The sequence below is a fragment of the Lactuca saligna genome, chromosome 4 (assembly GCF_052625555.1).
Source record: "Lactuca saligna cultivar CGN05327 chromosome 4, ASM5262555v1, whole genome shotgun sequence".
Classification (NCBI taxonomy): Eukaryota; Viridiplantae; Streptophyta; class Magnoliopsida; order Asterales; family Asteraceae; genus Lactuca; species Lactuca saligna.
The window spans coordinates 21702001-21715485 of NC_136420.1; the positions used below are offsets into that span (position 1 = coordinate 21702001).

General features: G+C 38.8%; 1 non-coding gene across 1 annotated transcript; it reads left to right on the top strand.

The window, feature by feature from the left end:
• The first annotated feature begins 8876 nt into the window (after window positions 1–8876).
• LOC145044602 (small nucleolar RNA R71) lies at window positions 8877–8983 on the top strand. The gene has a single exon (XR_013681551.1). It is a non-coding gene; the product is annotated as a small nucleolar RNA R71 (small nucleolar RNA).
• The last annotated feature ends 4502 nt before the right edge of the window (window positions 8984–13485 follow it).

Below are 13485 nucleotides of genomic sequence, written 5' to 3' on the forward strand. Positions count from 1 at the left end.
CCCTTGATATCAGAAATCCATCTCATCTCAGCAATCAGGTCCTGCTGAACTCCCGGAACAACAACGAGTCACCCCCGTGAGGTCTGGCAACAGCCACAGCCACAGTAGCTGTAGCAACTGCAGCTTTAGTAGCTACGGCATATCTCTCGTCGAACATCTCAATCAAGGTGGTCTTGATAGACTCAAACATCTTCGGTATCTATGTGCGGATAGTCGCAGCCACCTCATCGTAGATCATCTGACGAAGCTCCTCATCACTCACGCCGTTGGTCTCTGGTCTATGATGTGTCGCAACCATGATGTCTCTGAAATACAACATAAAAATATCAGTGACTCGCTTGATTATACTCACACTCGATAACTCAACCCTACTTGCTCCTTAGTACCCTAAGGATTCTTACTTTGACTGCGCACTGATCCGGTGTCTTCAATAGTACGGGCCTTATACTACCATCCACATGGTCATCAGTATTCACCCAAAGTCCTCCTCCTAGGATCCTAGATCAGAAGTACTCTAATCTCGCTATGCGTAGGTTACTCTCCAACAGACCTCTTGTAAGCTCCTCACTGCTACGTACTCACTCTCAAGCATCTCATAGTAGCAATAATCTCCTAGGCTAAGGCATCATAGATCAGGCGACTCTAGTCCTAATATGAATACCTAGCCTACTCTAGCACACATAACATATCATATCATATCACATAACATAAGGGTATTTTGGGAAATCACCGTTCGGGCGCTGACTGATCGTACACACTGCTTCTTTCCGCTTTCTCAAATTCTTCTACTTTTTAGAAAAATTGTTTCTTATATGAAAACTTTCTCAAATCCTCGGTTTAAGTTCTGATACGCCCGAAGGTGCATCCGACTCCCTCAAACCAAGGCTCTGATACCAACTTCTAACAACGCGAATTTTCAAAACAATTTTTCATTTCAAAAAAACATAATTTCATTCATAAGAAAATCCCAATCCAATGTTCACATATTATCTGATAAAAACAAATCCCAAGATCTCAATACATAAAATCCCTCAGTGTGTACGACTCACGACGGCGCCTTCCTGCGATCCTCGCTGGTACCTGAAACATGTATCACATAACACGATAAGCATAAATGCTTAGTGAGTTCCATAAAATACCACATGAAGCACATATGCCCCTAGAGGCTACAGTATGGCCCTTTGGTCGATGTGTCTTAGTGGGACCCTCCAGTCCCGTAGCTCGTTGGACCCTCTGGTCCGGTCTGTATCGTTGGACCCTTCGGTACGGTCTATATCATTTGACCCCCCGATCCGGTCTGTACAATACATAGCATACATATATTACAATGCACATAATCTCATACATACATATAGCATACAAGACCCTTCGGTCTACGCATAGTTACCACTCTAGTTAATGTATAGTGAAAAGAATCACCTCGGGTATCTCGGATAATCTCACACATGAGTATTGATGTGCGTAAACTCACTTAGTTTTAATCCTACTTTTAGTTGTAAAATAAACACACAAAGGCAGTGTACCTATCAATTGTGGAATAGTCTAAGCAAGTAGGGTATCGAACACAGGGAACGGCAAATTAAAAATAAAAACTAATTCTATCTAAATTAATTAATAAGTAGAGGGTTTTCTCTAGTTTTACAAGACTAGAAACTTACTAACTATTACTTAATCTAAAAACTAGAAAAACAAAGAATTAACTAGATTCAATAATACGAAGGAACTTCTGTTTAGTTCAACTCAATTGCTCCTATGGTTGATTTCAAGGTAATAATGCAATGGATTAATTCTTTTGTTGGTTACCGATTCAAGTGATTAGGTTCGCGTTCACTACACTAATCCTTAGCAAATAAACTAACTTAAATAGTGATCAGTTGTCTAATTCAATTTAGTTCACTAGATTAATTATTCGGATTACTTTAGACTCACAATAGTTAATCAATTTGGTTTTAATTAACTTCTTGTTGATGGTCATCACACAAGCTTGCACATAAATTTACTTAATTTTCTTATTAATCCTAGTTTCATGTTCATTAGTCCTAGACATATAACAAAGTAGTCACAAGATATATGAGGTTGATAATCAAACGATGTTCATGCTATTTAATTATCTTCCTATTAACAGAAAATTAATTATCATTCACACACAAGGTTTTTTAGCAAGCTAAAATAACAAATAAATCACCAACATTGAATTAATCCTACCAATAATCAAACCATAGTCTCAATTTTGTATCCCCAAACAGAAGTTTAAGAGTTTTAGCTCATGATTGAAGTAAATAACAGCACAAAAATGAATTCTAATTGTCTAACCATAGTGGAAAACAAAAGATTAAGTATAATGATGGAATTTGCCTCAAATCTCCTTCGGGATTGAATTGTAGCTTCTATCTTCGTCTTCTAGGGTTTCTCTAGCCTCTGAATTGCAGCTAATTACTCCAGAATTATCCCAGAAGTTTTTTCCCTCGATCTGAGAAGTTATCTATATATTTGCGTATCGACTCGTCGAGTCCGTCTCACAATATCCATATGCGATAAGCATCTGGGTTCCCGAGTCATTATCCTCACTTGGACTTGCCAAGTAGTCGATCCTACTCGCCGAGTAGGTGCTATTTTTGGTGTTTTTCTTCTTTATCCAATTCCCGAGCTCCTAACCGCTTCTCCTGCTTCCTTTTGCTTCCGAGCTTTGTTTTTGGACTGAAAATACAATTCAAACACTTTTAAGTACCTTTTGTCCATGAAATGCAATAATTTAGCTAATAAATGAATAAAAATATATACTTAATACAAACTAAATATGCACATATCAAAATACCCCACACTTGACTTTTGTTTGCCCCTAAGCAAAACTGAATTTTAAGACATTAGAATTATGTATGACAACTCCAATCTAACCCAACCATTATGCCAAGATCGCAACGCATGCATTTGTGTCTAAATTTTTTCCTAAGGACCCCCCATACTCCAAATACTCACAATCCTCATAAACATTCGCCCACTCACCCCGAACTATGCTCATTTTATGCAACCCTCCGAATCCATCCTCAGAAAACCTCTTACCCTCAAGGTATTTTTAATTGAGCAACCCAAGCATACATAATCTAGAATTACAACTTTTCGATACCACTATGGAGGTCTTTTGAATTCTTCACTTCCTTGATAATTTGATCTTTGATCTCTTTGAATTCACCACCTTGTATTGATTGAGTTTTGGTATCTTCAACTTTTTGGATTTCTTGGAATTTTGATCTTTAGATCTTCACTTCATTTGCTCCAAAAGAATTACAACTTTTCTAGTAATTCTCTCTTTTTTTTACATGTATTCCTCACTTTTTCACTCAAATCCCTACTTGCTTAAGCAGGGGAGCTCAATCTCAACCTTTATTGGCTAACGATAACCATTTTCCTGGATACATTTCAGGTTCAGGCTGCTAAACGTATTGCATCCCTCAGGCTGAGCAAGGTCGTGTTTTTGTCTCATGATTTCACTGGAATAAGGAAGCCACAAATGCACTAGAACGTATATAGGCTCAACTAAACATTTGGGTTTTCATGCAATCATCAAATATAATTCTAACATGGAATCCTAATTTTGTTTACCAAAATTTTCTAAATTAAATCCCTAAGTTATATTTTTGGTATGCAATAATTTTTTTTAAAATTAGCCTAAATTAAGATTCTAAATTTTCTAATATGTGACTAACCCCCTACCCCACACTTATTTTATGCAATGCCCTCATTGCATATTATGCAAAAATAAAAATGCAAATAAAGAGAGAATTGGAACAAACTCCCCTGGGGTAGCAGTCGATAGGTTGACACTCTTATTTCAAGCTCCAACTTCAATTGACTTTAGCCATGAAAACAACGCATCCATGACTTGGGCATCAAAATCTCATGTGGCAGCTCCAAATATGCGGGTAAAACAGTGTAAACTCTTCAAGAATCGTTATGGAAGAATAAGTGATCAACTGGTACACTTAGCAGCATCAAATCAGCAGTCCTTTGGTATAAAAATGATCGACTCGTCGAGTCATATATGGGACTCGGTTAGTACCAGCGCAGCCATCTCAGAATGTGCGGAAATACAAGGCGACTCGTCGAGTCAGTTAAGTGCACTCGACGAGTAGGCCACTGGACGAAAAAACATTGTATTTTGCAATTATATCAGCCTCTAATAACTCTTCTAAACTTCTCCTCACTTCTAGACTCAATTGCTCATATCCCTAGGGACCGGACTCGACACTTTGACCTTAACGCTTCACTTCCTTGACTCTCTTTCACTCGTTATAACACCCGTTCGCTATGACTTTAAACCTTTCCTATGCAAGCATTCCTAATCCAATCCTGAAAAATGGCTAATGCAAACAATCATTAAGCAAAATAAATAAAGTCTTAACAACTTCATACACACCAAATAAAAATAAAAATAAAAATAGAAAATGAAAATTGTTTGATTAAAACACAAATAAATTAATCTTCCTCGTCATCATCATCCGCGGCTGCTCCACTCCCACCTGCACCACTTCTTCGTGCACTAATCACCTCATCCCATGACGGAATAAATGGATAATTGCCACCATCAATATGTGGGATGTTGAAGTGGTTGAATAATTGGATGTGGGATTGATTACTGAAGTTGATCCCACGCGCCATTTGATCCTGTAGCCGCCTCATCTCCACATTGTACCAATCCATTGGTACTTCTTCATTTTCAACCGGAATCACCGGCGGCTCGTCCTCCACATCCCGTTCCCATCTCGATCGAACCCTCCTTCCCGGTGCTTCGGGACCAACAACAGGGTCATCATGAGAGATAGCATAATGACCACCACCATAGTCTTCAATGATTCTTGCTCGTCGGAAAAGAATTGGATTGAATGGAGGTGTAGGAATCATCATCATAAAATTCCATGCACCACGGTTCATCAACCCAAATGAGTTGGCTAACCGAGTGACAAACATACCACCATTAATACGGGAAGTTTTGCGATCCTTGACCGCACCCTCCGCGAGATACGAAGCCAAACACCAAGGAATGTTGCAGAAAATGTCGGGTGTAATAATGCTCCATAGATAGAAGACATCAAGGTTAGAAACCTTGTCATCATCCTTTCTTTGATTAATAGTGGATGAAATGAGACTATGTATAAGGTAGTTGGTAGGTGATCTAATGCTCCCTTCTTGTGCCGACTTTGGAATATAAACCTTGTTTCCAATTGTGTTCCACCAACCCGTGCTAGTTACTCCGTCAGGAAACACCATGTGGGTTTGCTCCAAGAAGGCCCGAAAGATAAGTGTTGAGACCAAGGGATGGTCATATATCCCCAATCAACAAGCAAGGTCGATCACCGAACAGTGATGAAATTCACCCCCAAGGAAAAAACTAAAACTTGCTGGGTGATAAAAATCCGTTCCCCCCGTGAAAGACACCGTGGAGAAAAACTCTAAGCATAATTCCAAGTACACCGGCTCTTGAATCCGAAAGACCCAGCTCCACCCGTCACAAATCATTGTCTCGCCTCCATGGGTAAACTCCTTCAAAAGATAAGGAGCTAACTCTTTGTAACCACTCCTAATCTATCTTGTTAGGCACGTACACTTCTTTTTTTCGTATGTCAGCTAGCTTCTTCTTCCACTTCCGCATTGTTGAAGCGGACTCGATTCGTGGGAAGTTTAACCAAGGAAAATCTTCTTGGTTTGCACTTGAACTCTACCTCCTGCTAAACATACTTCTGCAAAAAAAAGATATAAAAACCCAGAAACATAGATCATAATTAAAAAACAGTCATGCACAGGTTTCCACGACTCGACTCGTCGAGTCCATGTATAACTCGACGAGTCGCATGAACTATACGAGTCAGTCGGCGAGTTTACTAAAATTGGACCATGAAACCTGCAAATCACTTCAAGGGTTTTGTCTAGGGTCATGTATATAAGGTATTTGGCACGAATAAGCAAGTAAAACATCATAATCCATGAAAACTCAAAACCCTAGAATTTACTATTTTTCCAAAATCAGGTTTTTCTTGCAATGTCCATCATGGATGCTCTTAAAATCTTACTTTTAACAGAAAAGAAGAAGAAATTTGTTACCTTTCTTTGATGAAACTTGAAAATTGTTGAAGATCAATGGAGAGAAGGATGAAAACTTAAGAGAGAAAGGAGTAAGAGGCGCACGCACGGTGAGTGGGTGATGTGGTTTCAAAAAATGAGTCTTTTAGGGTTAAACTAGTTGTAAAAATAAATGTTATTATTTTTTTTTCTGTGAATAATACCGACTCGTCGAGTCGAGGTCAGACTCGGCGAGTCTGGTTGCGATGCATGATATTTTTTGAAATCTGTACGGACTCGTAGAGTCATGGTTAGACTCGGCGAGTCTCTTGCAAAAATCCAAACTTTTTAACACTTTTTGTAATTTCTTTACAAAGAAAACTTTTTTTTTCCACCCCACACTTACTCCATACGCACTCTCAAGCAGACATATCCGATGAAATGGAATATTAAAATTCTAAAAACGAAAGAAAAAATGCAAACAAAAGAAAAGGTAAAAGAAAGCAAACTCTAAATAACGGGTTGCCTCCCGCCAAGTGCTTCTTTTTAAGGAGTCGTTAGTTGGACTCCTTCCCGTCTACGTCTCGTCATCTTCTAGCATCGGGAATTCACACCTTATCTTTTGTGCTTTGTACTTTGTCTTTTTTAATTCCTTTCTCTTCTTTATTACAGCATCATCCTCGGCTGCTTGGGCTTCTTTTCTCCTCTTTTTCTTCTTCACCTAATTCTTTTTCTCCATCTCTTTCACCTCCTTTTTAGTAAACTTAACTACTTCATATTCCGTGAAAGTTCGTGCTCTTGGTTTGGTATTGAATGGTTGATCAGTCTCCACTCTCCTATCCGTTGCCTTGTCCTCTTTTTCTACGTTTGAGCCATCTACAAGCGGAATTGCATCAAGGATTGCTATATGGGCATGTTGGACCTTTGTATCCATCTCACCTTCTGCTGTTTGTTCTTCTAAAGAATCATCGCCCCGAATATGCAGAGACTCAGCAACAAGCAGATTGAAGTTGTCCGGTTGATTGTCAGATTCAACTGGACTCGTCGAGTCCAATAGAGTGACTCGGCGAGTCTGGTCGTATTCCATTTTCTCTTGAGTGTTTTCTGAATCGGCTCCTTCCAGTAGCTTCTCTAACTCCTCCAATTCCTTTTGAACATCTCCATCCTTTCCAGAATGTTGCAGAAGCTTGCTTGGGTCTTCTTTTTGCAAAAGTTCAAGTTCTTTTTGTAGTATCTCATCATCTAAATCGATAAATGAGATATTTTCTCTACCTTTCACTTCTTGCTTGAAATCTGGTATAGCTTTGAATACCGTTGACTCGTCTCCTACCCTTAATGTAAGTGTAGACTCACATACATCAATTAAAGCACACACGGTGTTTAAAAATGGCCTCCCCAAAATAATTGGAACTTTAGGGTCTTCTTCCATATCTAACACCAAAAAGTCTACTGGGAAAATTAACTTGTCTGCTTTAATGAGAAGATCCTCGCAAAATCCTGTTGGATGAATTGTCTTCTTGTCAGCCAAATGGATCTTCATGTTTACCGATCTTGGCTCTGGTAAGTTTAGTTTCTTGAAGAAAGAAAGAGGCATCAGGTTGATGCTTGCACCGGAGTCGGTCAACGCTTGAGTGACAAATGTGTTTCCAAATTGACACAACATTTTTATGCATCCTGGATCGCCCTTCTTTTGGGGTAACTCACTCAGCATTATTTCTGCGACTTCAGCCAAGTCTTTCCTAGCAGCAAAGAGACCTTTTAGTAAGTTGAAGTACTTGGGTGTTGTAAGCATCGTCTCTACAAATGGCACATTGACTTGGAGGTCTTTAACATTCTTCATAAAGGATTTATAAGCTTCCACTTTTTCCACAGGCATGGCTTTGATTGGGAATGGCAGAGAGGGATTGTATGGCTTTTAGTGAATGGGAGTTCTGTCTTGTACGCATGGACTCGTCGAGTCCATTTGAGGGACTCGGCAAGTCGGGTCGGGTTTAGCTGGAATCGAATTTTCTGTCTTCTCTGTCTTGCTATTAGGGACCCTTTGTGCCTGTGTGAAATTTTTCTCACAGTTGGAAGTTACCATACTCACATTTTCCATTCTTGGATTATTCTCGGTGTTACTCGGAAGTTGGCCTGATCTTCTTTCATTCACTTGATGTGCAAGCTGTCCCAGCTGTTTCTCAATGTTGAGAATGGATGCGTGCTGATTCCTCAACATATTTGTGGTCTCTTGCATTGCTACATTGTGATCATTGTGTCTTTTTTCGGACGCGGTTATGAATCTAGTGAGCATTTCTTCTAAATTGGCCTTCTTTTCCATCACCGGTTCTTCCTTTTGATAGAATCCCCTCTCCTTCTGTTTGTATTTCTCCTCCTTAGCCTTTTTATATTCTTTGTATGGGAGCCATTCCTTCTTCGGTTTCCTCCAATCTTCGTCGTATCTATCGCCACTAGAGTAAAATACTTGAGCCTTTTTATTTCCATTTTCGTCTCGATCACAATCCTTGGTGAGGTGGGGTCCGTTACAATTTTCACATTCAACTCGAATAGCATGGATTGTTTGATCCATTTTTGTCATCCTTCTATCTAGACTATCGAGCTTAGCTATTACCGCCGCCATGCTATCATTCACCGAGTTCACTGCTCCCCGACTTACTTCATTTCTCGGATTGTGGTATTCTCTAGAATGCTTAGAGAATTCTTCAATTAACTCCTTGATTTCCGGAGGCGGCTTTCTGGTGAGGTGGCCTTGTGAATCGAGCATTTGCCTTGTGGTGACATTGACTCCATCATAAAAAATGGAGACCTCTTGTTGTCTATTAAGGTAATGATGTGGGCAATTCCTAAGCAAACCTTTGTATCTTTCCCACACTTCATAAAGAGATTCATCGGGTTGTTGCTCGAAGTTGGCGATGGCTTTCTTCAACTTAGCTATCATGGAAGGCGGGCAAAAATGGTCTATGAATTCCTCTTTCATCTTGGCCCATGTTGTGACCGATCCGGGAGGAAGTGACTTGAGCCAATCTTTCGCAGCACCTTTAAACGTGACTGGGAGCATGCGAAGTAGCTAGGTCTCACAAGGCACATTTGGTACATTGAAGTAGTCAGCCACATCATTTACTTCATCCAAGTGCTTATAGGCGTCTTCGTGATCTTTCCCGTAAAAAGGAATCGCCTTGAGTTGAGCGAGAATATGGCCCTTTAGCTCGAAAGTAACGGTTGCGGGAATTGCGGGTTGCACAAGTCCCGAGCCGGTCTCATCACGCATCCTCTTCTTCCATTCCCCCATGGGGATTTCATCGATATTAGCCATAGCGGTAGCTAAATCGTCTTCAAACTCGGATGTGTGCTCGTATGTGGGTTCGTCTTCTTCCTCGGTCTCGTACTCGGTGTCTTTTTGAATTGGGTATTCGATTGTCAACGAGGCACTGGATGCTCCTGATTTGTTGCTCCTTTTCTTGCTGAAAACGGACTTGAGGTTTTTGAGTGGTGAGTTCTTTGAAGAAGCGGATTCTCCAATGGTTTTGCCTTTGCTCCTTCTTAGTGCGGTTTCCGGATCTTCAAGAGGGGGAACCAGAGGTGCATCAGATCCTTGGGTCATGAAACAACTGCAAACAAAACAGAAAACGCGTAAAAAGAACAAAAAAAATATAATAAAATTAAAGTTGATTTAACGTCGTACTCGCCGAGTCTGCGCGAATGCACTCGGCGAGTCCAAGGTAAAATCAGTTTATATATATATATATATATATATATATATATATATATATATATATATATATATATATATATATATATATATATTACCTACTAAATTAAACAGAATTTAACTTTGTGTAAGATAAATCTCACACAAATGATCGATTGAATTAGATTTTTAATGCTAATTTTAGAGCCGTTCCCTGGCAACGGCGCCAAAAACCTGATGTGCGTAAACTCACTTAGTTTTAATCCTACTTTTAGTTGTAAAATAAACACACAAAGGCAGTGCACCTATCAATTGTGGAATAGTCTAAGCAAGTAGGGTATCGAACACAGGGAACGGCAAATTAAAAATAAAAACTAATTCTATCTAAATTAATTAATAAGTAGAGGGTTTTCTCTAGTTTTACAAGACTAGAAACTTACTAACTATTACTTAATCTAAAAACTAGAAAAACAAAGAATTAACTAGATTCAATAATACGAAGGAACTTCTGTTTAGTTCAACTTAATTGATCCCATGGTTGATTTCAAGGTAATAGTGCAATGGATTAATTCTTTTGTTGCTTACCGATTCAAGTGATTAGGTTCACGTTCACTACACTAATCCTTAGCAAATAAACTAAATTAAACAGTGATCAGTTGTCTAATACAATTTAGTTCACTAGATTAATTATTCGGATTACTTTAGACTCACAATAGTTAATCAATTTGGTTTTAATTAACTTCTTGTTGATGGTCATCACACAAGCTTGCACATAAATTTACTTAATTTTCTTATTAATCCTAGTTTCATGTTCATTAGTCCTGGACATATAACAAAGTAGTCACAAGATATATGAGGTTGACAATCAAACGATGTTCATGCTATTTAATTATCTTCCTATTAACAGAAAATTAATTATCATTCACACACAAGGTTCTTTAGCAAGCTAAACTAACAAATAAATCACCAACATTGAATTAATCCTACCAATAATCAAACCATAGTCTCAATTTTGTATCCCCAAATAGAAGTTTAAGAGTTTTAGCTCATGATTGAAGTAAATAACAGCACAAAAACGAATTCTAATTGTCTAACCATAGTGGAAAACAAAATATTAAGTATAATGATGGAATTTGCCTCAAATCTCCTTCGGGATTGAATTGTAGCTTCTATCTTCGTCTTCTAGGGTTTCTCTAGCCTCTGAATCGCAGCTAATTACTCCAAAATTATCCCAGAAGTTTTTCCCTCGATCTGAGAAGTTATCTATATATTTGCGTATCGACTCATCGAGTCAGGTGGTGACTCGTCGAGTCCGTCTCACAATATCCGTATGCGATAAGCATCTGGGTTCCCGAGTCATTATCCTCACTTGGACTCGCCGAGTAGTCGATCCTACTTGCCGAGTAGGTGCTATTTTTGGTGTTTTTCTTCTTTATCCAATTCCCGAGCTCCTAAACGCTTCTCCTGCTTCCTTTTGCTTCCGAGCTTCGTTTTTGGACTGAAAATACAATTCAAACACTTTTAAGTGTTGGATTAGTGTCTAAGTCCATAACTATTTTGGTATGTACTTGACCCGATGGTGCATGGTCCTTTTGGGTTGCCTTCACCAAAGCAACTTGATAGGATGAATTATGGAGAGTGCTGGGTATTTGATGTTGCGTCTTGCGCTCGCCTCTTAGCCCATTTTGTATACGGTATGAGCCTGTCCATTCGTAACTTATTAGGGTTTGTGTATTAATAGATGCTTGCATGCATCTTTTTGGTAACTGATAGATCGTTTTGTACGTGTAATTAAGAATATCTCTTTTGTAACCCTAAAATCCTCTACAGCGGAAGTTCTTTATCGAGCTCTGCTGAGGATTGAACGTTCTAATCGTTCGACTCATTCAGATCCATTCTTGAGTATTGTTTCATTGTTTTACTTTCATTATCTACCTGTTGCTAAGATCTAATCGATCAAAGAGTAATTATATCTCAACAATTGGTATCAGAGCAGCAGGCTGTGTAATTCATACACATCTCTTCTGTGAAAGAAGCTATTAGGGTTTATTCCGCATTAACTAATATTTATTGAGCCGTCACTCCATAATTGATGTATCTCATTACTTATTCGTTTTTCCCTAATATTATATATTACAAGTCTGATCTTTCAAACAGGTTAAACGATCAAGCATGGACGATTCTTAATCAAATCCTATCAACATCTCAAACAATATTGGGTCAACAACAAAGATTCCTATCCTTTACACCCAGGATTACGAAATCTGGGCACATCACTTTGAAGATTATATCATTGGATCTGAAGACAATGGATATCTTATTTGGGAAGTAATCGTGTCTGGACCATTTGCTCATTCAGCAACGTCAAGAATCATTAAAACTCAGAAAGAGTATAATGATCTATTGAAAGACGTAAAAAATGTTGCCCAAGACAAAAAGGATAAATTTCAGTGCAATATTAAAGCTTTGAGACTAATCAGATTCACTCTTCAATCTGACACTTTCAGGCTGGTGAGTTCGTGCAGCACTGCTAAAGAAATATGGGATAGGCTGCGAGAGCTATATTCCACAGACGAAGATCTCGAGCATTCAATTCAAACCTTACTTTTGTATGAATTTGGTGAATTTAAGCAGAATCCTGAAGAAACTGTCACTCAGACGTTTGATCGCTTCAATCATCTTCTTAGTAAGATGATTAAACACGATATTGAAAGGAAGTTGGTTGAACAAAAGGTTACGTTTTTAAACGGTCTTAGATCTGAGTGGAGAGCAGTTGTGTCCACTGTTAAAGCACATGAGCAATTCAAATCTTACTCATTAGCAAAGCTGGTAGGGATTTTGAAATCCTAAGAAAAGATTGTCATGCAGGAGAAAAATGTGGTTTCGAGCTTGGGGTCATTGGCACTTTTGTCCAAAAGCAAAGGCATGATGGAAGATGAAGACCTTAACTTAGAAGACTATGACCTTACCTCTGAAGACTATGCAATGATGGTGTCAAACCCAAAAAGTTCATCAAGAAAAGGTTCCCTACCAATAAGAACCGTAATTGGCAGGGAAGTTATATTTCTGAAAAGGTCAGGGAAGAACCAAAGACAGAAGAACCAAAGAAAGAACCGAATGGTGAAGGAGATTCGGGAGTGAACTGCTACTATTGTGGAGGAAAGAACCACTATGCCAAAGAATGTGTCCTAAAGAAAATGGCAGAAAAGGATGAGGAGAAAGATGAAGAAGCTATATTAATGAAAAAGCTAGAAGAGATAAAGAGAAAGAAAACTATCACTAACCCTTCAATGAATGCTTTAATTGTACAGGGTTTTGTAGCGGATGATGAGTTCGGTGGCGTGGAGGTCTGGTCAACCGACTCTGAGGATGATGAAGTCAGGAAGCCATCTCATGGAAAGTCTTATGTTGTGAAAGATGAAGGAAGTGGTGGAAAGTGCTTGATGGTGTCGGATGTATCCCAAATGAGGGGATACAACACAGACAGTGGGAATAGAGACATGAAGGAGCGAGAGGACTTGTGTTTCACAGCAAAACCTCTCAGCGTGCAGTTTAATGAGCTTGATGAATTAATCAAGAAGGTACAATCTATTTTTGTTTCATTCAAAGTCCCACAAAACTCATATGAAAAAGAATTAAAAAATGTTAATTCAAGAATCTCTCATCTAGATAGCAGTTTAACTCAAACACGGGTCACCAATTCTAACCTAACTGACCAAATAAGCAGGGTGTCTTCAAAGAGT